The 22,916-nt window shown below is 46.2% G+C and overlaps 1 long non-coding RNA gene and 1 other non-coding gene across 2 annotated transcripts in view; one reads left to right on the top strand and one right to left on the bottom strand.

Moving 5' to 3' along the window:
* The window catches only part of LOC138677150 (uncharacterized), a 136,760-nt gene extending 114,775 nt beyond the window's left edge, over nucleotides 1-21,985 (bottom strand). The window contains exon 1 of the long non-coding RNA XR_011320865.1: nucleotides 19,702-21,985. This is a non-coding gene — a long non-coding RNA (uncharacterized lncRNA). The remainder of the gene's footprint in view (nucleotides 1-19,701) is intronic.
* On the top strand, nucleotides 16,438-16,510 carry TRNAV-AAC (transfer RNA valine (anticodon AAC)). The gene has a single exon. It is a non-coding gene; the product is annotated as a tRNA-Val (tRNA).
* Nucleotides 21,986-22,916: the final 931 nt, after the last annotated feature.

Here is a 22,916-nt window from a genome sequence, read left to right on the forward strand (position 1 = left end):
AAGCAAAGGGGTGCACCGCCGTGCTGTTAGTTCGGCACGGTGGGTCTTTTTGCCCCTTTGCGTGGTTTTCGTTTTAGGGTTTTTTGTAGACTGCATAGTTCTCTTTGCTATCCTCGCTCTGTCTAGAATATCGGGCCTCACTTTGCTGAATCTATTTCATTCCTACGTTTGTCTTTTCATCTTGCTAACAGTCATTATATGTGGGGGGCTGCCTATTCCTTTGGGGTATTTCTCTGAGGTAAGTCAGGCTTGTATTTCTATCTTCAGGCTAGTCAGCTCCTCAGGCAGTGCCGAGTTGCATAGGTAGTTGATAGGCGCAATCCACTGCTGCTTATAGTTGTGTGAGGATAGATCAGGTACTGCAGTCTACAGAGATTCCACGTCTCAGAGCTCGTCCTATTGTTTTTGGTTATTGCCAGATCTCTGTATGTGCGCTGATTACTGCACGCTGTGTTGCCTGATTGCCAGCCATAACACCAGCCTATTTTGACCTTAAAGACCTTGCCGTTTTTTGCAATTCTGACCAGTGTCCCTTTATGAGGTAATAACTCAGGAACGCTTCAACGGATCCTAGCGGTTCTGAGATTGTTTTTTCGTGACATATTGGGCTTCATGTTAGTGGTAAATTTAGGTCAATAAATTCTGCGTTTATTTGTGATAAAAACGGAAATTTGGCGAAAATTTTGAAAATTTTGCAATTTTCACATTTTGAATTTTTATTCTGTTAAACCAGAGAGATATGTGACACAAAATAGTTAATAAATAACATTTCCCACATGTTTACTTTACATCAGCACAATTTTGGAAACAAAATTTTTTTTTGTTAGGAAGTTATAAGGGTTAAAATTTGACCAGCGATTTGTCATTATTACAACAAAATTTACAAAACCATTTTTTTTAGGGACCACCTCACATTTGAAGTCAGTTTGAGGGGTCTATATGGCTGAAAATACCCAAAAGTGACACCATTCTAAAAACTGCACCCCTCAAGGTACTCAAAACCACATTCAAGAAGTTTATTAACCCTTCAGGTGCTTCACAGCAGCAGAAGCAACATGGAAGGAAAAAATGAACATTTAACTTTTTAGTCACAAAAATTATCTTTTAGCAACAATTTTTTTATTTTCCCAATGGTAAAAGGAGAAACTGAACCACGAAAGTGGTTGTCCAATTTGTCCTGAGTACGCTGATACCTCATATGTGGGGGTAAACCACTGTTTGGGCGCACGGCAGGGCTTGGAAGGGAAGGAGCGCCATTTGACTTTTTGAATCAAAAATTGGCTCCACTCTTTAGCGGACACCATGTCACGTTTGGAAAGCCCCCGTGTGCCTAAAAATTGGAGCTCCCCCACAAGTGACCCCATTTTGGAAACTAGACATCCCAAGGAACTTATCTAGATGCATAGTGAGCACTTTGAACCCCCAGGTGCTTCACAAATTGATCCGTAAAAATGAAAAAGTACTTTTTTTTCACAAAAAAATTCTTTTAGCCTCAATTTTTTCATTTTCACATGGGCAACAGGATAAAATGGATCCTAAAATGTGTTGGGCAATTTCTCCTGAGTACACCAATACCTCACATGTGGGGGTAAACCACTGTTTGGGCACATGGTAAGGCTCGGAAGGGAAGGAGCGCCATTTGACTTTTTGAATGAAAAATTATTTCCATCGTTAGCGGACACCATGTCGCGTTTGGATAGCTCCTGTGTGCCTAAACATTGGCGCTCCCCCACAAGTGACCCCATTTTGGAAACTAGACCCCCCCAAGGAACTTATCTAGATGCATATTGAGCACTTTAAACCCCCAGGTGCTTCACAGAAGTTTATAACGCAGAGCCATGAAAATAAAAAATAATTTTTCTTTCCTCAAAAATGATTTTTTAGCCTGGAATTTCCTATTTTGCCAAGGATAATAGGAGAAATAGGACCCCAAATATTGTTGTCCAGTTTGTCCTGAGTATGCTGATACCCCATATGTGGGGGTAAACCACTGTTTGGGCGCACGGCAGGGCTCGGAAGGGATGGCACGCCATTTGGCTTTTTAAATGGAAAATTAGCTCCAATCATTAGCGGACACCATGTCACGTTTGGAGAGCCCCTGTGTGCCTAAACATTGGAGATCCCCCAGAAATGACACCATTTTGGAAACTAGACCCCCAAAGGAACTAATCTAGATGTGTGGTGAGGACTTTGAACCCCCAAGTGCTTCACAGAAGTTTATAACGCAGAGCCATGAAAATAAAAAAAAAAAATTATTTTCTCAAAAATGATCTTTTAGCCTGCAATTTTTTATTTTCCCAAGGGTAACAGGAGAAATTTGACCCCAAAAGTTGTTGTCCAGTTTCTCCTGAGTACGCTGATACCCCATATGTGGGGGTAAATTACTGTTTGGGCACATGCCGGGGCTCGGAAGTGAAGTAGTGACGTTTTGAAATGCAGACTTTGATGGAATGCTCTGTGGGCGTCACGTTGCGTTTGCAGAGCCCCTGATGTGGCTTAACAGTAGAAACCCCCACAAGTGACCCCATTTTGGAAACTAGACCCCCAAAGGAACTTATCTAGATGTGTGGTGAGCACTTTGAACCCCCAAGTGCTTCACAGACGTTTACAACGCAGAGCCGTGAAAATAAAAAATCATTTTTCTTTCCTCAAAAATTATGTTTTAGCAAGCATTTTTTTAGATTCACAAGGGTAAGAGGAGAAATTGGACCCCAGTAATTGTTGCGCAGTTTGTCCTGAGTATGCTGGTACCCCATATGTGGGGGTAAACCACTGTTTGGGCACACTTCAGGGCTCGGAAGTGAGGGAGCACCATTTGACTTTTTGAATACGAGATTGGCTGGAATCAATGGTGGCGCCATGTTGCGTTTGGAGACCCCTGATGTGCCTAAACAGTGGAAACCCCTCAATTCTACCTCCAACACTAACCCCAACACACCCCTAACTCTAATCCCAACTGTAGCCATAACCCTAATCACAACCCTAACCGCAACACACCCCTAACCACAACCCTAACCCCAACACACCCCTAACCCTAACCACAACCCTAATTCCAACCCTAACCCTAAGGCTATGTGCCCACGTTGCGCATTCGTGTGAGATATTTCCGCACCATTTTTGAAAAATCCGCGGGTAAAAGGCACTGCGTTTTACCTGCGGATTTTCCGCGGATTTCCAGTGTTTTTTGTGCGGATTTCACCTGCGGATTCCTATTGAGGAACAGGTGTAAAACGCTGCGGAATCCGCACAAAGAATTGACATGCTGCGGAAAATACAACGCAGCGTTTCCGCTCGGTATTTATCGCACCATGGGCACAGCGGATTTGGTTTTTCATATGTTTACATGGTACTGTAAACCTGATGGAACACTGCTGCGAATCCGCAGCCAAATCCGCACCGTGTGCACATAGCCTAATTCTAAAGGTATGTGCACACGCTGCGGAAAACGCTGCGGGTCCGCAGCAGTTTCCCATGAGTTTACAGTTCAATGTAAACCTACGGGAAACAAAAATCGCTGTACACATGCTGCGGAAAAACTGCACGGAAACGCAGCGGTTTACATTCCGCAGCATGTCACTTCTTTTGTGCGGATTCCGCAGCGGTTTTACAACTGCTCCAATAGAAAATCGCAGTTGTAAAACCGCAGTGAAATGCGCAGAAAAAAACGCGGTAAATCTGCCATAAATCCGCAGCGGTTTAGCACTGCGGATTTATCAAATCCGCAGCGGAAAAATCCGCAGAGGACCAGAATACGTGTGCACATTCCGAAACCCTAACCCTAGCCCTAACCCTAACCCTACCCCTAGCCCTAACCCTAGCCCTAACCCTAGCCCTAACCCTACCCCTACCCCTAGCCCTAACCCTACCCCTAACCCTAACCCTATTCTAACATTAGTGGAAAAAAAAAATTTCTTTATTTTTTTTATTGTCCCTACCTATGGGGGTGACAAAGGGGGGGGTCATTTATTATTTTTTTTATTTTGATCACTGTGATAGATTATATCTCAGTGATCAAAATGCACTTTGGAACGAATCTGCCGGCCGGCAGATTCGGCGGGCGCACTGCACATGCGCCCGCCATTTTGGAAGATGGCGGCGCCCAGGGAGAAGACGGACGGGACCCCGGCTGGATCGGTAAGTATGATGGGGTGGGGGGGGACCACGGGGAGGGGGGATCGGAGCACGGGAGGGGATCGGAGCACGGGGGGGGGAATCGGAGCGCGGGAGGGGTGGAACGGAGCACGGGGGGCTGGAATGGAGCACGGGGGGGTGGAACGGAGCACCGGGGGGGGTGGATCGGAGTGCAGGGGGGGTGATTGGAGCACGGGGGGGTGATTGGAGCACGGGGGGAGCGGACAAGAGCACGGGGGGGAGCGGAGCACTGGACGGAGGGGAGCCGGGGGGCTGCGGGGGCGATCGGTGGGGTGGGGTGGGGGCACATTAGTATTTCCAGCCATGGCCGATGATATTTCAGCATCGGCCATGGCTGGATTGTAATATTTCACCCGTTATAATAGGTGAAATATTACAAATCGCTCTGATTGGCTGTTGAAAGTGAAACTGCCAATCAGAGCGATCGTAGCCACGAGGGGGTGAAGCCACCCCCCCTGGGCTAAACTACCACTCCCCCTGTCCCTGCAGATCGGGTGAAATGGGAGTTAACCCTTTCACCGGATCTGCAGGGACGCGATCTTTCCATGACGCCGCATAGGCGTCATGGGTCGGAATGGCACCGACTTTCATGACGCCTACGTGGCGTCATGGGTCGGGAAGGGGTTAAATCACCCTCCTTTCGCCCCAATCAAAATAAATCAATAAAAAAAAAAAATCAAATCTACACATATTTGGTATCGCCGCGCTCAGAATCGCCCGATCTATCAATTAAAATAAAGCATTAACCTGATCGCTAAACGGCGTAGCGAGAAAAAAATTCGAAACGGCAGAATTACGTTTTTTTAGGTCGCCGCGACATTGCATTAAAATGCAATAACGGGCGATCAAAAGAACGTATCTGCACCAAAATGCTATCATTAAAAACGCCAGCTCGGCACGCAAAAAATAAGCCCTCAACCGACCCCAGATCACGAAAAATGGAGACGCTACGAGTATCGGAAAATGGCGCAATTTTTTTTTTTTTTTTTTTTTTTTTTTAGCAAAGTTTGGAATTTTTTTTCACCACTTAGATAAAAAATAACCTAGTCATGTTTGGTGTCTATGAACTCGTAGTGACCTGAAGAATCATAATATCAGGTCAGTTTTAGTATTTAGTGAACCTAGCAAAAAAGCCAAACAAAAAACAAGTGTGGGATTGCACTTTTTTTGCAATTTCACCGCACTTGGAATTTTTTTCCCGTTTTCTAGTACACGACATGCTAAAACCAATGATGTCGTTCAAAAGTACAACTCGTCCCGCAAAAAATAAGCCCTCACATGGCCAAATTGACGGAAAAATAAAAAAGTTATGGCTCTGGGAAGGAGGGGAGTGAAAAACGAACACGGAAAAACGGAAAATCCCAAGGTCATGAAGGGGTTAAGATTATTGTACTTGTTTTTATTATGTATACCCCTCCTCACATGTAAAGCGACATGTAATAAATGGCGCTATAATAATAAATAATAATAATAATACCTGAGCAGGTGCCAAATAGAGTACGAAGTGTCTCCATCTGCCTCATTATAGTGGGAAGTTCTGTTCAAGGTTCTGTCTGCATCGCATTTTTGTGGGATTTACATGGAAACCCTGAGGTTAGTGCCAGCGTAGAACACAAGAACATGATCCCAGCCTTATTCTGGAAAGGAGAGAATAATATTATGTACCCCAAAATGTTACCGATAAAAACCCTAATTTATCCTGCATAAGACCATGCCCCACTAAGGTCTGTCATCTGTCAGTGGAACTATAGCGGGTTCCCACGTTACTGCTAGAACAAAGACTCTGGAAAAGCGACGGGTCCCGCCCCTTCAAATAAAATCCAGTGAATTCTTTGCTCCCAAATCCAAATGCCCAACCCCTTCTGAACCCCCCTGTGCCTAAACCACAGTAAGAGGCCACAAGTTTGGCATGAATATAATGGAGAGAAGGTACTTAATTTACGGGTGCGTATCGCCAGAAGCACAAGCTGGGCACAATGTATGGGGGCACTACACTGTATGGGGACTAGTCTGGCTATGTGGTCACTTGTGGTGGGGTTCTGTTTTCACATCTCAGGGACTCTTCAAATGCAACATAGCATTCACAATCTATCCCAGGCAAATAGCACCGTGTGCTCAAACAAAAGTTTTTGGCCACATATGGTGAATAGTCGCATTTGGGACAAATTGCGAAACAAATTATGGGGTCCATTTTCTCTTATTATCCAAAATTTTGTGGAAAAAAAATGAAAATTTTCAATATGACAACCTAATGTTATCAAATTCTGTGCAGTACCTGTGGGGGTAAAACCCTCACTAAACCCCTGGATAAAATCATTGAGGGATGTGGTTTCCAAAATGGGATCACTTGCGCAGGCTGTTTCAATGCTTAGACACATCAGGGGCTCTCTAACGTGACATGACGCCTGAAAACCATTCCATCAAAGTCTACGTTCCAAAACGTCACTCCTTTCTTTCCGAGCCCTGCTGAGCGCCAAAACAGTTGTTTTCTTCCACATATGGGGTTTCGCCGTACTCAGGCTAAATTGCACAACAAATTTTTGGGTCCATTTTCTCCTGTTACCCTTGTGAAAATTAAAAATTAGGGCTATAAGTACATTTTTGTGGGTAAAATGTGATTTTGTATTTTCACAGCTCTAAGTTATAAACTTCTGTGAATCATCTGGGGGTTCACGGTGCTCATGACACATCTAAATAAGTTCCCTAAGGGGTCTAGTTTCAAAAATGGGGTCACTTTTTGGGGTTTACACCGTTTAGGCACACCAGGGACTCTCCAAATGCAACATGGCGTCCACTGTTGATTCCAGACGCTTTTACGTTCAAAAAGTCAAACGGTGCTCCTTCCCTTCCGAGCACTGCAGTGAGCCTAGATATTAGTATTCCTCCACATATGGGGCATCGGAGTACTCAGTAAAAAATGTTCAACAAATTATGGAGCCCATATTCTCCTATTACCTTTGTGAAAATAAAAAAAATTGCGGTTAAAAGTACATTTTTGTGGGTACATTGTGATTTTTTTTTTATTTTCACAGGTCTACATTATGAACGGTCTACATTATGAACCTCTGTGAAGCACCTGGGGGGTTCAAGGTGCTCACCACACATGTAGATACATTCCTTAAAGGGAACCTGTCACCCCCAAAATCGAAGGTGAGCTAAGCCCACCGGCATCAGGGGCTTATCTACAGCATTCTGTAATACTGTAGATAAGCCCCCGATGTAACCTGAAAGATGAGGGAAAAAAAGGTTAGATTATACTCACCTGGGTGGGCGGTCCGGAGCCTCCCATCTTCATAGGATGACGTCCCCTTCTTGTCTTCACGCTGTGGCTCCAGCGCAGTCGTACTTTGTCTGCCCTGTTGAGGGTAGAGCAAAGTACTGCAGTAAGCAGGCGCTGGGCCTCTCTGACCTTTCCCGGCACCTGTGCACTGCAGTACTTTGCTCTGCCCTCAACAGGGCAGACAAAGTGCGCCTGCATCGGAGCCGCAGCGTGAAGACAAGAAGAGGACGTCATGGAATAAAGATGGGAGGCGCTGGACTGGACCGCAACACCCATTGGACCGGACTGCAGTGGGAACGTCCCTGGGTGAGTATAATCTAACCTCTTTCTCATTTTTCAGGATACATCGGGGGCTTATCTACGGCATTACAGAATGCTGTAGATAAGCCCTTGATGCCGGTGGGCTTACCTCACCTTCGATTTTGGGGGTGACAGGTTCCCTTTAACCCCTTCATGACCCAGCCTATTTTGACCTTAATGACCTGGCCATTTTTTTGCAATTCTGACCAGTGTCCCTTTATGAGGTAATAACTCTGGAATGCTTCAACGGATCCTAGCGATTCTGATTATTTTTTCATGACATATTGGGCTTCATGTTAGTAGTAAATTTAGGTCAATAATTTTTGCGCTTATTTGTGAAAAAAAATCGGAAATTTGGCAAAAATTTTGAAAATTTTCAAATTTTTATTTTGTTATACCAGAGAGTTATGTGACACAAAATAGTTAATAAATATTACCCACGTGTCTACTTTACATCAGCACAATTTTGGAAACAAAATTTGTTTTGCTAGGAAGTTATAAGGGTTAAAATTTGACCAGCGATTCCTCATTTTTACAACAAAATTTACAAAACCATTTTTTGTTTTTTAGGGACAACCTCACATTTGAAGTTAGTTTGAAGGGTCTATATGGCTGAAAATACCCAAAAGTGACACCATTCTAAAAACTGCAGCCCTCAAGGTGCTCAAAACCACATTCAAGAAGTTTATTAACCCTTCAGGTGCTTCACAGCAGCAGAAGCAACATGGAAGGAAAAAAAAATGAACATTTAACTTTTTAGTCACAAAAATGATCTTTTAGCAACAATTTTTTTATTTTCCCAAGGGTAAAAGGAGAAACTGGACACCAAAAGTTATTGTACAATTTGTCCTGACTACGCCAATATCCCATATGTGGGGGGAACCACTGTTTGGGTGCACGACAGAGCTCAGAAGGGAAGGAGTGCATTTGACTTTTTGAATGAAAAATTGACTCCAATCTTTAGCGGACATCATGTCGCGTTTGGAGAGCCCGTGTGCCTAAACATTGGAGCTCCCCCAAAAGTGACCCCATTTTGGAAACTAGACCCCCCCAAGGAACTTATCTAGATGCATAGTGAGCACTTTGAACCCCCAGGTGCTTCACAAGTTGATCTGTAAAAATGAAAAAGTACTTTTTTTTTTTTTTTTTTTTTTTTTTTTCACCAAAAATTTTTTTAGCCTCAATTTTTTCATTTTTACATGGGCAACAGGATAAAATGGATCCTAGAATTTGTTGGGCAATTTCTCCTGAGTAAACCGATACCTCATATGTGGTCAGAAACCACTGTTTGGGCGCACGGCAAGGCTCGGAAGGAAAGGAGCGCCATTTTACTGTTTGAATGAAAAATTAGCTCCAATCGTTAGCGGACACCATGTAGCGTTTGGAGACTGTGTGCCTAAACATTGGAGCTCCCCCACAAGAGGCCTCATTTTGGAAACTAGACCTCCCAAGGAACTAATCTGGATGTGCGAGGAGCACTTTGAACCCCTAAGTGCTTCACAGAAGTTTATAACGCAGAGCCGTGAAAATAAAAAATAATTTTTCTTTCCTCAAAAATTATGTTTTAGCCCGCAATTTTTTATTTTAACAAGGGTGACAGGAGAAATTGGACTCCAAAAGTTGTTGACCAGTTTGTCCTGAGTACGCCAATACCCCATATGTGGGGGTAAACCACTGTTTCGGCACACATCAGGGCTCGGAAGGGAAGTAGTGACGTTTTGGAATGCAGACTTTGATGTAATGGTCTGCGGGCGTCATGTTACGTTTGCAGAGCCCCTGATGTGCCTAAACAGTAGAAACCCCCACAAGTGACCCCATTTTGGAAACTAGACCTCCCAAGGAACTAATCTGGATGTGTGGTGAGCACGTTGAACCCCCAAGTGCTTCACAGAAGTTTATAATGCAGAGCCGTGAAAATAAAAAATCTTTTTTTTCCACAAAAATAAGTTTTTAGCCATCATTTTTTTTTTTTTTTTCCCAAGGGTAACAGAAGAAATTAGACCCCCAAAGTGGTTGTGCAATTTTTCCTGAGTACACTGATAACCCATATGTTTGGGTAAACCACTGTTTGGGCGCACGTTGGGGCTCGGAAGGGAGGGAGCACCATTTGACTTTTTGAACGCAAGATTGGCTGGAATCAATGGTGGCACCATGTCGCGTTTGGAGACGTCTGATGTGCCTAAACAGTGGAAACCCCTCAATTCTAACTCCAACACACCCCTAACCCCAACTCTAGCCATAACCCAAATCACAACCCTAACCCCAACACACTCCTAACCCTAATCCCAACCCTAACCACAGCCCTAACCCCAACACACCCCTAACCCTAATCCCAACCCTAACCTCAAGCCTAACCCTAACACACCCCTAACCCTAATCTTAACCCTATTTCTAACCCTAACCCTAATTCCAACCCTAATCTTAAGTCTATGTGCCCACGTTGCGGATTCGTGTGAGGTTTTTTCCTCAGTTTTTGAGAAATCCGCAGGTAAAACGCACTGCGTTTTACCAAGGATTTCCAGTGTTTTTTGTGCGGATTTCACCTGCAGATTCCTATTAAGGAACAGGTGTAAAACGCTGCGGAATCCGCACAAAGAATTGAGATGCTGCGGAAAATACAACGCAGCATTTTCGCGTGCTATTTTCCGGACCATGTGGGCACAGCGGATTTGGTTTTCCATAGGTTTACATGGTACTGTAAACGTGATGGAAAACTGCTACGAATCCGCAGCAGCCGATCCGCAGCCAAATCCGCACCGTGTGCACATAGCCCAATTCTAACCCGAATTGCAACCCTAACCCTAATTGCAACCCTAACCCTAATTCTAACCCTAACCCTAGTGGAAAAATAAAAGTAAATATTTTTTCTTTAGTTTATTATTGTCCCTACCTATGGGGGTGATAAGGGGGGGGGGGTTATTTTTTTTACTTTGATCGCTGTGATAGAACCTATCACAGCGATCAAAATGTACCTGGAACGAATCTGCCAGCCGCACTGCGCATGCGCCCGCCATTTTGGAAGATGGCGGCGCCCATGGAGAAGACGGACGGACACCAGAGCTCGGTAAGTATGCGGGGGTGGGATCGGACAACTGGGGAGGGGAGATCGGACAGGAGGACCGCAGATGACAGGACGGAGGAGAGATCGGTGGAGGAGGCAGATCGCGGTCTCCAGCCAAGGCTGATGCTATAGCAGCATCGGCTATGGCTGGATTGTAATATTTCACCAATTTTCATTGGTGAAATATTAATATCACTCTGATTTAAAGGGAAACGTCACTTTCAACAGCCAATCAGAGAGATCGTAGCCACGGGGGGGCGAAGCCTCCCCCCCTGGGCTCAAGTACCACTCCCCCTGTCCCTGCAGGTCGGGTGAAATTAGTTAACCCTTTTCTCCTGATCTGCAGGAGCGCGATCCGACCATGACGCATATGTTGCGTCACAGGTCGGATTGGCACAGGTTTTCATGACGCATACGCTGCGTCAAAGGTCAGGAAGGGTTTAAGAGTTTTTGCTTTCAAAATGGGGTCACTTGTGGGGGATTTCCACTTTTTTGGTACGTCAAGGGCTCTCCAAACGGGACATGATGTCCATTCTTGATTCCAGTCATTTTTGTGTTCAAAAAGTCCAAAGGTGCTACTTCCCTTCCGACGACCTCTTCTCTATCACTATGTCCTACCATGTAAAATAATGACAGCCTATATTCACCTCCTGCACTGGTGCCGTTCCATCATTATCAGCACCTGGTCTTCCATGACACTGTCATATGAGCCCTGCAGCTGCTTCTCTCACGCTTCCTTCAGCTGTAACTGACATCCAGAAAAAGTCAAGAGTGAAGCAGCTCTCACTTCTTTAAGAGGTTTGTTTCATCCGAAAGTAGTGAGAGTGAAGTTGCTACCGATTGGCTGCAGGGCTCATGTGACATAACGTCACACAAGTCCCGGGAGAAAGGCATCGATGTCACTGGAGTGGCACCAGGGGTTAGAACTTGCAGTTCTTATTTTACAGGGGTGGATATTTAGTGAATGAGAATATTATTATTATTTATTGTTATAGTGCCATTTATTCCATGGCGCTTTACATGTGAGGAGGGGTATACATAATAAAAACAAGTACAATAATCTTAAACAATACAAGTCATAACTGGTACAGGAGGAGAGAGGACCCTGCCCGCGAAGGCTCACAATCTACAAGGGATGGGTGAGAATACAGTAGGTGAGGATAGAGCTGGTCATGCAGCAGTTTGGTCGATCGGTGGTTACTGCAGGTTATAGGCTTGTCGGAAGAGGTGGGTCTTCAGGCTCTTTTTGAAGGTTTCGATGGTAGGCGAGAGTCTGATGTGTTGTGGTAGAGGGTTCTAGAGTAGGGGTGGTACGCGAGAGAAATCTTGTATTCGAGTGTGGGAAGAGATAAGAGGGGAGTAGAGATCTTGTGAGGATTGGAGGTTGCGTGTAGGTAAGTACCGGGAGACGAGGTCACAGATGTATGGAGGAGACAGGTTGTGGATGGCTTTGTACGTCATGGTTAGGGTTTTGTAGTGGAGTCTCTGGGCAATGGGGAGCCAGTGAAGGCATTGACAGAGGGGAGAGGCCAGGGAATAGTGGGGGAGACAGGTGGATTAGTCGGGCAGCAGAGTTTAGAATAGATTGGAGGGGTGCAAGAGTGTTAGAGGGGAGGCCACAGAGCAGGAGGTTGCAGTAGTCAAGGCGAGAGATGATGAGGGCATGGACTAGGGTTTTTGCAGATTCTTGGTTGAGGAACGAACGGATTCGTGAAATATTTTTGAGTTGAAGTCGGCAGGAAGTGGAAAGGGCTTGGATATGTGGTTTGAAGGAGAGATCAGCGTCAAGGATTACCCCGAGGCAGCGAGCTTGTGGGACTGGGGAGAATGGGAAGCCATTTACTGTAATGGATAGGTTCGTTGGGGGGGTCGCGTGAGATGGGGGAAAGATGATGAATTCTGTTTTGTCCATGTTAAGTTTCAGAAATCTAACGGAGAAGAAGGATGAAATAGTGGACAGACATTGAGGGATTCTGGTTAGTAGGGAGGTGATATCTGGTTCAGAGATGTAGATCTGTGTGTCATCAGCATAGAGGTGATACTGAAAGCCATGAGATTCTATGAGCTGTCCCAGGTCAAAGGTGTAAATGGAGAAGAGCAGGGGCCCAAGGACTGAACCTTGTGGGACTCCGATAGGGGGCGAGGTGAGGAGGTGGTGTGTGAGCGGGAGATGCTGAATGTCCGGTCTGTTAGGTATGATGAGATCCAGGATAGGGCCAAGTCTGTGATGCCAAGGGATGAGAGGGTCTGTCATAATAGGGAATGGTCCACTGTGTCAAAAGCAGCAGACAGGTCCAGGAGGAGGACAGAGTAGTATCGCTTGCTCTTGGCAGCTAAGAGGTCATTGGTGACCTTAGGGCAGTTTCAGTGGAATTGTGTGACCGGAAGCCAGATTGTAAGCGGTCAAAGAGGGAGCAAGAAGAGAGATGAGAGGACAGTTCAAGGTAAACATGTTGTTCCAGTAGTTTGTAGGCATAAGGGAGAAGTGATATAGGGCGATAGCTATATACAGAGGATGGGTCAAGAGAGGGCTTTTTGAGGATAGGTGTGATGGAGGCATGTTTAAAGCTTGAGGGGAAAACACCAGTTGTTAGTGATAGGTTGAAGAGGTGGGTTAGGGTTGGGATGAACACTGTGGTGAGGTTTGGGATGAGGTGGGATGGGAGCGGGTCAAGTGCACAGGTGGTGAGATGTGATCTTGAGAGTAGAGTGGAGAGCTGATCTTCTGTAATGGTGGAGAAGTTGGTTTTGGAGGTGGAGGGCTGGGAAGTCGGGAGGAAGGATTCTGGGGGTTGTTGACCAAAACTGTCGCTGATGCTATCAATCTTCTCCTTGAAAAATGAGGCAAAGTCTTCAGCGGAGATAAGTGGGGAGGGAGGAGGAGCTGGGGACGGAGGAGAGAATTGAAGGTGTTGAATAACTGTTTAGGGTTGTGAGACAGAGAGGATATGAGAGATGAGAAGTAAGTTTGTTTAGCTGTGGTGAGTATGGTCTTGAAAGTAGTGAGGGACTGTTTGAATGCGATGAAGTGCTCGTTGGAGTGGGATCTTTTCCATCTGCGCTCAGCAGCCCCAGAAGCTCACCTCAGTTCTTTGGTCAGGCTGGTGTGCCAGGGCTGCCCCCTGGAGCCGACGCGAAATGCGCGTTGGGACTCTGGTGGTAACCCCTGGTGGTCCATAGAATGGGTAAGACTCTGGCAAGGATAGTTGGCACTTAGTGCACTTTACCGGATGTTATTTGTAAGTTGGGACATATGACGTATAGTCTAATTGACATATTCCTTGCAATCTATTTCTTACCTATTCTGTGACATGTACTAGTGGCACCTTACTTTAGATGCGGACATTTTCAGTGGTTGCCCCCCGCTCTTTTCAGTGTTGTTCCTCAGCTTCCCTCACTGTCACAATGTGTTATTTGTCATTTTATGTGATGTTTTTGTATATGATGATTATGATGTAATAAAATTTGTATTGATACCTTTTTACAAAATCTTGGACGTATACTCCTATTTTTTCTTTTGGTTTTTATCTATGGTGTGCCAGGGCTGTCTGTTGATTTTGTGAGCTTTGGTATGTGTAAGTGGGGCAGCAGATTCCAAAGCTACAGCTATTGTGGTGTTATATAGAGCGGCAGCGTCATCCGCATTGTGTATGGAACTTATGTCTGTGAGAGGGAGGAGGGATTCAGAGAATGAATGTAGGTCAAGATGTTTAAGATTTCTGCGAGGGTGTGAAAGTTTGTGGGGTGGGGATTGTAGACATGGAGTGGAGAGAGATGAGACTGTGAGAAGGTTGTGGTCAGAGAGTGGAAGAGGTGAGTTAGAGAGGTTAGATAGGGAGCAGAGGCGGGTGAAGATGAGGTCCAGTGTGTGATCATCTTTGTGAGTGGCTGCAGAAGACCATTGAGTGAGGCCGAAGGAAGAAGTGAGAGATAGAAGTTTAGTGGCAGCTGAGAGGGAAGGGTCAATGGGGGATGTTGAAGTCGTCGCCCATGATGATAGTGGGGATGTCCGCAGAAAGGAAATGAAGTAGCCAGGTGGTGAAGTGATCAAAGAAGGTGGTGGCTGGCCCTGGGGGGCGGTAAATGACAGCCAGTTGGAGGGGGAGTAGATGCGCACAGAGTGCACCTCAAAGGAAGGGAGGGTAACAGAGGGTGGCAGTGGGATTGGGGTGAAGGAGCAGTTATCTGACAGGAGAAAACCAACTCCTCCGCCATAATTGCTGCTGGGGCGGGGTGTGTGAGAAAGGTGGAAGCCACCGTAAGAGAGTGCAGCAGGGGAGGCTGTGTCAGAAGGGGTGAGCCAGGTTTCGGTGATGGCGAGGAAGGAAAGTTTGGTAGTAACAAAAAGATCATGGATGTAGGAAAGCTTATTGCAGACAGAGTGAGCGTTCCACAGAGCTACTGTTAGAGGGACTGGGGAAGCGGGGGCTGGGCGAATGGGTATAAGGTTAGAGAGGTTACGGAAGTTTGTGATAGAGCGTGGATGGGAGGTAGAAAGGACTGTGGGAATATGGTGAGGAGGACCAGGATTTGGAGAGATATCACCAGCAGTTAGAAGCAGAGAAAGTGTTAGCAGGTGGGAGCAGGAGAGGGCATGAGGGGGCTGTCTGTGTTTGGAGACAGAGGATTGTATGTTAAGGAACAGTTCTGAGGAAGAGGTGAGATGGATGGGGAGGATTGAAGCAGAGATAAACAGTTCCTTACTTGGTGTGGGGATTGGGGAAGTAGCAGAAAGTGAAGGATTATAGGGGTGAAAGTGAAAACAAACAGAAACATTGTTTACATTGATTGGCCAGTTCCCTTCAGGTTCAATTCAGGTTTTAATTCTAATGTAATCCACACTTTTAGGACACACTTATAGGGATCACACTGCAGACTGAAGTCTATGCATACTTTTGCTATGCAATATATGGAAAACTAAGTGCGTTCAGGCGTGAAGCAGAGAGGAGTGGTCTCTGCTCATCTTGGTCAGAGAATTAAGAGTGGACCAGATGCATACAATCAGGCCTGAGTAAACAAGGTCATAAATAACACTGGGGTAGAGCTGGGGTTAGCTGAAAGGCATACCATGTGGAAGCTAGGAGCAGAGAGAAGTCTATGTGCAAAGCTGGGTGATGTACTATGTGCACTTCATAGACAGACAGCAGCAGAGCTGGGTGGATGAACATACATGTTGGAAGAATAGAGATGCTTGTTAGAGTGCGATGGTGGTGGGTAGCAGGGCACAGTCTGTATACATCTTTCAGATTTTGATTCTAATGTAATCCACACTTTTAGGACACACTTCTAGGGATCACACTGCAGACAGTGTGTTCAGTTTATAATCATTGAATAATATCCCACATATTGGTTTTGCAACTAGTTCTATGTCATACCAAGTGGCCAACTTGAACAGCAACGACCTCAAAGCAAAAGCTCGAATGAGGCGCCCAGGTGCAATTGTAACCCTGGCACCTCTGCTGGTCATACCAGTACAAACCAGTCACCCAACTAAAGACTCTGAATGCTTGACATAAATACGAGTTATATGATACTTCTCACCACTCAGGCTACTAACTTGAAAGTGATCTGAAGAGGCAGAAATTAGAAAAATACAGTGGTCACTTGTACCTTACCAACAAAGTCAAAGCAAACTTGCAGAAAGGTTTCTGTAGTGTAGTGGTTATCACGTTCGCCTAACACGCGAAAGGTCCCCGGTTCGAAACCGGGCAGAAACAATTTTTTCATTTTTTTTTTTTTTTCAAATTTCTCCATATCGTTTTCAAACATGCATGAGTGATAGAAACTTTTTTTTTTGCTACCTATTTTTTGTTAATTTTTTTTACAAGCCTATGCAAGAGAGAAACACTTCTGTCCTTCAAGAGAAACATGGGAAGAGCAGCAGTAAAGCAAATAGGCCTAGACACTAGATTTGGCCTAACACTTAATAGTTGGTGGTCAAGCACTCAGTCGGCTGACATCTGTTCCTTCCAACTGCTCATGAAGGGGAGAGGTTTATAAGCCACAGTTGGACACTTCTGGAGGCAGCTAATCTGCATTAAGAACATAGAAATCCAACATGTCCAACCTTCATATCCCGGACACCTGCCACCAGGGAAATGCCCATACACATTTCACCGGTTTCACAAGTCTCCTCACCAGTTAGGCTAGGTTTCCATTACGTTAGGGCAATCCATTTAGCGCATAGCGCTAGCGGATTGCGCTAACGCAATGTATTTTATGGGGTCATGTTTAACGTCCCCGCTAGCGCAGATCCCCGATCTGCGAGAGCGGGGAACGGACCTCGGGCGCGCCTCGGACACTGCAAGCAGCTTCTGAGGCGCGTCACAAAAGAACGGCACATCGCTAGCGCGTGCCTAAAATGGCACGCGCTAGCGATGCGCGTTCACATTGCTGCCAATGGGAGCGCTAACGGACGCGTTGCACGGCGTTAATTTCGCCGTGCAACGCTGTCTGTTAGCGCTGTCCCATTAACGCAATGGGAACCTAGCCTAAGCTGAGGTCAGGAGACCCGGCAGTTGGACCAAGTGTTGCAATATGAGCCTGGTCCATGTTTCATGGATGTCTGAAACCGGCCTTAGATGGTTAGGAAATTCGGGCTAAATTTGAGGGTTGTGAAATAAATTGAGCCATGCAGCATTACATAAAGTAGAGCTTGGGGCGCACCATACAGCTTATGGTCCCACCTCGATTGCTCATTGCTGCCATTCAAGTGAATATTATGCCAAACTTCTAGTAACAAATCTCCGGGCAGTGCCAAAGGGATCTAGAGCTGTATAAAGCTCTTATATAAGACAGACCAAAGCCTTCTCATATCAGAAGATTATTTTGGTTGGATATTTCCCTTCTACATTGCCTCAGTGGTAGACATCAAACTGTAACTTTGTTATGTACAAATTAAAGAAAATAATTAACTAAGATATGATTCAGATCTTTCCACCATCAATACAAAACAAACAGAACATACCTGATTACTGTTATATCAATTGCTTCCGATCTGTAGAAATGTGTGATATCGGTTTGTACAAATTCAGATTATTGGCTCAATTGTTGTGTCAAAATGAAACATATTAACAGACGAGATCACAAAGAAGAGTGCTCCAAAGTTCCACTTAGTGACTCTATAGCGACAGGGTCTGTTCCGCAGGACTGGCGCATAGCAAATGTGGTGCCAATATTCAAAAAGGGCTCTAAAAGTGAACCTGGAAATTATAGGCCAGTAAGTCTAACCTCTATTGTTGGTAAAATATTTGAAGGGTTTCTGAGGGATGTTATTCTGGATTATCTCAATGAGAATAACTGTTTAACTCCATATCAGCATGGGTTTATGAGAAATCGCTCCTGTCAAACCAATCTAATCAGTTTTTATGAAGAGGTAAGCTATAGACTGGACCACGGTGAGTCATTGGACGTGGTATATCTCGATTTTTCCAAAGCGTTTGATACCGTGCCGCACAAGAGGTTGGTACACAAAATGAGAATGCTTGGTCTGGGGGAAAATGTGTGTAAATGGGTTAGTAACTGGCTTAGTGATAGAAAGCAGAGGGTGGTTATAAATGGTATAGTCTCTAACTGGGTCGCTGTGACCAGTGGGGTACCGCAGGGGTCAGTATTGGGACCTGTTCTCTTCAACATATTCATTAATGATCTGGTAGAAGGTTTACACAGTAAAATATCGATATTTGCAGATGATACAAAACTATGTAAAGCAGTTAATACAAGAGAAGATAGTATTCTGCTACAGATGGATCTGGATAAGTTGGAAACTTGGGCTGAAAGGTGGCAGATGAGGTTTAACAATGATAAATGTAAGGTTATACACATGGGAAGAGGGAATCAATATCACCATTACACACTGAACGGGAAACCACTGGGTAAATCTGACAGGGAGAAGGACTTGGGGATCCTAGTTAATGATAAACTTACCTGGAGCAGCCAGTGCCAGGCAGCAGCTGCCAAGGCAAACAGGATCATGGGGTGCATTAAAAGAGGTCTGGATACACATGATGAGAGCATTATACTGCCTCTGTACAAATCCCTAGTTAGACCGCACATGGAGTACTGTGTCCAGTTTTGGGCACCGGTGCTCAGGAAGGATATAATGGAACTAGAGAGAGTACAAAGGAGGGCAATAAAATTAATAAAGGGGATGGGAGAACTACAATACCCAGATAGATTAGCGAAATTAGGATTATTTAGTCTAGAAAAAAGACGACTGAGGGGCGATCTAATAACCATGTATAAGTATATAAGGGGACAATACAAATATCTCGCTGAGGATCTGTTTATACCAAGGAAGGTGACGGGCACAAGGGGGCATTCTTTGCGTCTGGAGGAGAGAAGGTTTTTCCACCAACATAGAAGAGGATTCTTTACTGTTAGGGCAGTGAGAATCTGGAATTGCTTGCCTGAGGAGGTGGTGATGGCGAACTCAGTCGAGGGGTTCAAGAGAGGCCTGCATGTCTTCCTGGAGCAGAACAATATTGTATCATACAATTATTAGGTTCTGTAGAAGGACGTAGATCTGGGTATTTATTATGATGGAATATAGGCTGAACTGGATGGACAAATGTCTTTTTTCGGCCTAACTATGTTACTATGTTATTTTATTACAGTTCATTATATCATATTATATTATATTGTCTGTACACAGAACCTTGAAGAAAACCATACAGGTTAAAAAGTCGGTTTCATGTACGTGTACACATTGTTAGATTTTTTTGTAATTAAAAACATCACTTTGTGCAACACATTTCCTTGGATCATCCCTTGTGCCAAAGATAATTTTACATGATATAGAGACGGATAAGCTGGGCAGAATGATATATAGGTTAATTGGAAAAGACCATTTTAAACTTGGCGGGTTCCCTTTTAAGTCTAGGTGACTCTACAAGACTCATTTTCGTACCTGTGAGACGGTAACCTGAAAAGAGCTAATGGAGGTCAGAAACGATGTGGCTACTGCCGTGAAATCTTTGGGAGAGCCGCACTGCTACTCTATTATAACCAACAAGCCCTGTAAACTTGAACTTGAAAAAACAAAAGTTAGCTCCTCCTCCATCATATACACCCTGACACTGGCTACCAGAGACTCCAGTTTATGCTTAGTGTCTCAAGGAGGCACATCTCTGGGTCCTGGATTTTTTGGACCCGACTTTCAACATTTTGGATTGAGGGGGCGACGGACCTTTTTGAGGGTCCGATCTCCCCAAACCATCAACGGGCAAGCACGTGCGATATTCTCCATGTATCCTTCCCCGCTACGTGGGATTTTTTCACCGGACTTGGCCCTGACCACCCTGAGGTATCTAGACCTCAGGCTGTACAGGTGCCCCTAGACGTCCGTGTGTTCCCCCCTGATTTCTACACCCCTGCGCGGGGTGTTAGCTGGGGTGGAGGACGGTCCCTCTCCTTATCCTGGGGATAATGGAGTTTGGGTTCCTGCACCTTCATTTATTTCCACCCCTCGCTGAGTGTGGTGTGACTAAGGGGGGGCTCCTGGCACCGGTTTAGGTTACTTGTTGTGGCGTCTCCGGGTGAGGCAGGCGTCCTGTTTGTGTGCTGGGCGGCGGCTGCGGTTTGATCCGGCGCTGCGACGTTAGGACGGCGGCGCCGCGGCGTTAGGTCAGCGGCGCCGCGGCGTTCCGGAGCGACGCCGCGGCGTTGGGGCGGCGATCGGCGCTGCTATTCCTCCAGAGGCTTCGGCCCTGCCTGGCTTTCTGCAGGCGTGGGGCTGCTTCCTGGAGCCCGGGACTTCCGTCCAGCAGGCCGCGCTGCGGGGCTCCGCCCCTTCCGGCGCGTCACTTCCGGTTCCGGCTTCTCTTTTCACTGAGGGGGAAAATTGAGGCCCCGGCTTCGGGCCTACTCCAGGCTGCAGCTTAGTTTGGCGGTCCCTCCCCCCTATAACCTGCTGGACATATAAGGCAGCACATTTGGGCTCCGTATCGTGCTGTCGGGATCCATCTCTGTATTCGTGGGGACACAGGACTGGGGTAAGTGCTTCTCTCTCCATCTGGCTGAAGCATTCTTTTTGTCCCAGTCTCTGGCCCTGGGTATAGCATTACGGATCATTATGTCTAGAAGGGTTAAGACTCACACGGTTCTTTTTACCAGTTGTGTATCTTGTAGTGCCCCTTTTCCGCACGCCCAAAGTAATCGCCTCTGCGAGGCCTGTGACTCTGAACGCGTCCAGGAGCCCCCCCTGCCAGTTCTCCAGTAGTCTCTCCGGCTCCGGTCCCTCAAGCAGATGCTGGGGTAGCTCCACCGGAATGGGTCACGTCCTTGTCCCAATCCATGGCGTCTCTTACTGAAGCGATCAAATCTCTGCAGACCCCGGCGGTCGGGGCCGGTAGTCCACCTGTCTCAGAGAGGGCCTCGGGGTCTCAGGAGTCTTCGGCCTGCAGGGGCCGCGCTCTCACTCGACAGACGCATGGAAAGCGGATTCGCAAAGCGTCGCCCAGGCACTCAGGTGCTTCCGCATCCTGGAGTTCCGTATCTCGCTCTCCTTCCCCTGCAGAAAGCGGGGAAGTTGAGACTGACTATGAGTCGGAAGGGTCTCTTAATTTTGACAAACCTGGGTTTCAGGAGTCAGTAGACAGCCTAATTGAAGCTGTCAATCAGTCTTTGGGGATAGAGGACGAGCTCGCCTCTTCCTCTGATCATAAGGTCTCATTTAAGCGGGCTAAACGGACCCATAGGGTCTTTTCCTCTCATCCTGAGTTCGAGGACCTGATTTGACGCAATCGGGAGCACCCGGACAAACGCTTTTCAGGGCAAAGAGCTCTGAAGGCTAGGTATCCCTTTGCTTCGGAACTTTGTCGTGATTGGGCAGAAAATCCTTCGGTAGATCCTCCAGTGTCCCGTTTAGCCTCTAACACGTTGCTATCTCTCCCTAATGGCTCATCGATTAAGGATCCTACGGATCGTCTTATAGAGAGCTTGGCTCGTTCCGTTTTTGAGGCCTCAAGCTCAGCACTTTTTCCTTCCTTTGCAGCAACTTGGGTTGCCAGGGCTATGATATCTTGGTCAGACTCGTTATCTAAGGCTCTCCAAGAACGTAATGTGTCAGCAGAATTGGCTGAAATGTCGTCTCAGGTAGCAATGGCTGGTAGCTATCTGATTAACGCATCTTTGGATGCGGCAGATTGTGCTTCTTCGGCTGCATCTAATGCTATTGCCATCAGAAGGGCCCTTTGGTTAAGGTCCTGGCGGGCTGATTCTACCTCTAAAAAATCTCTTACATCCCTGCCATATCAGGTTGGTCGTTTGTTCGGAGAGAAGCTGGATCAGCTCATTTCTGACTCCACAGGAGGGAAAAGTAAGTTTCTTCCTCAGCAGAGGGCTAGACAGCCTTTTCGGCGCCAATTTCAGGCCCGTTTTAGAACCTTTCGCTATGTTAGATGGGCCCCAGCATCAGGCTCTCCTGCGCAGGGTCAGCCCAATCAGGACCGAGACGGTCGGATCTCTTATACGGCCAGCCAAGGGGGAAGAATGCGCCCCCAGTCTTCTAGATCCAGAGGATCTAGGACTCAAAGATTTTCTGCCAAATGACTGGAGGCCTCCTCCGGGTGTCTCCAAAAAAGTAGGCGGACGTCTAATTTTATTTCGCCAGGTCTGGCTTCAGGTAATCCACGACCAGTGGGTGGCAGAGCTCGTATCTTCAGGTTACAAGATAGAGCTGGTCCGTCTTCCTTCTCCCCGGTTCTTCCCATCCCGTCTTCCCAGGTGCAAATCTCTCCGTCAAAGCTTGTTCAATTCCATAGAGTCTCTCCATATCAGCGGTGTCATTTCTCCTGTTCCAAAGGAGGAAAGGTTTCAAGGCTTTTATTCCAATCTTTTTGTAGTGCCCAAAAAGGACGGAGCAGTGCGGCCTATCCTAGATCTCAAACTCTTAAACAGGTTTGTCCGCGTTCGACACTTTCGGATGGAGTCTCTGCGGTCAATCATCGCCTCTCTGGAAAAGGGAGAATTTTTGGCCTCAGTAGACATTCAGGATGCTTACCTTCATATTCCCATCTTTCCGCCTCATCAAAGATTTCTCCGGTTTGCCGTAAACAAACTACACTTCCAGTTCACGGCATTACCTTTCGGACTGGCCTCCGCTCCCAGGGTGTTCACAAAAGT

This window comes from Ranitomeya imitator, chromosome 4 (assembly GCF_032444005.1).
Source record: "Ranitomeya imitator isolate aRanImi1 chromosome 4, aRanImi1.pri, whole genome shotgun sequence".
In the NCBI taxonomy this organism is placed as follows: Eukaryota; Metazoa; Chordata; class Amphibia; order Anura; family Dendrobatidae; genus Ranitomeya; species Ranitomeya imitator.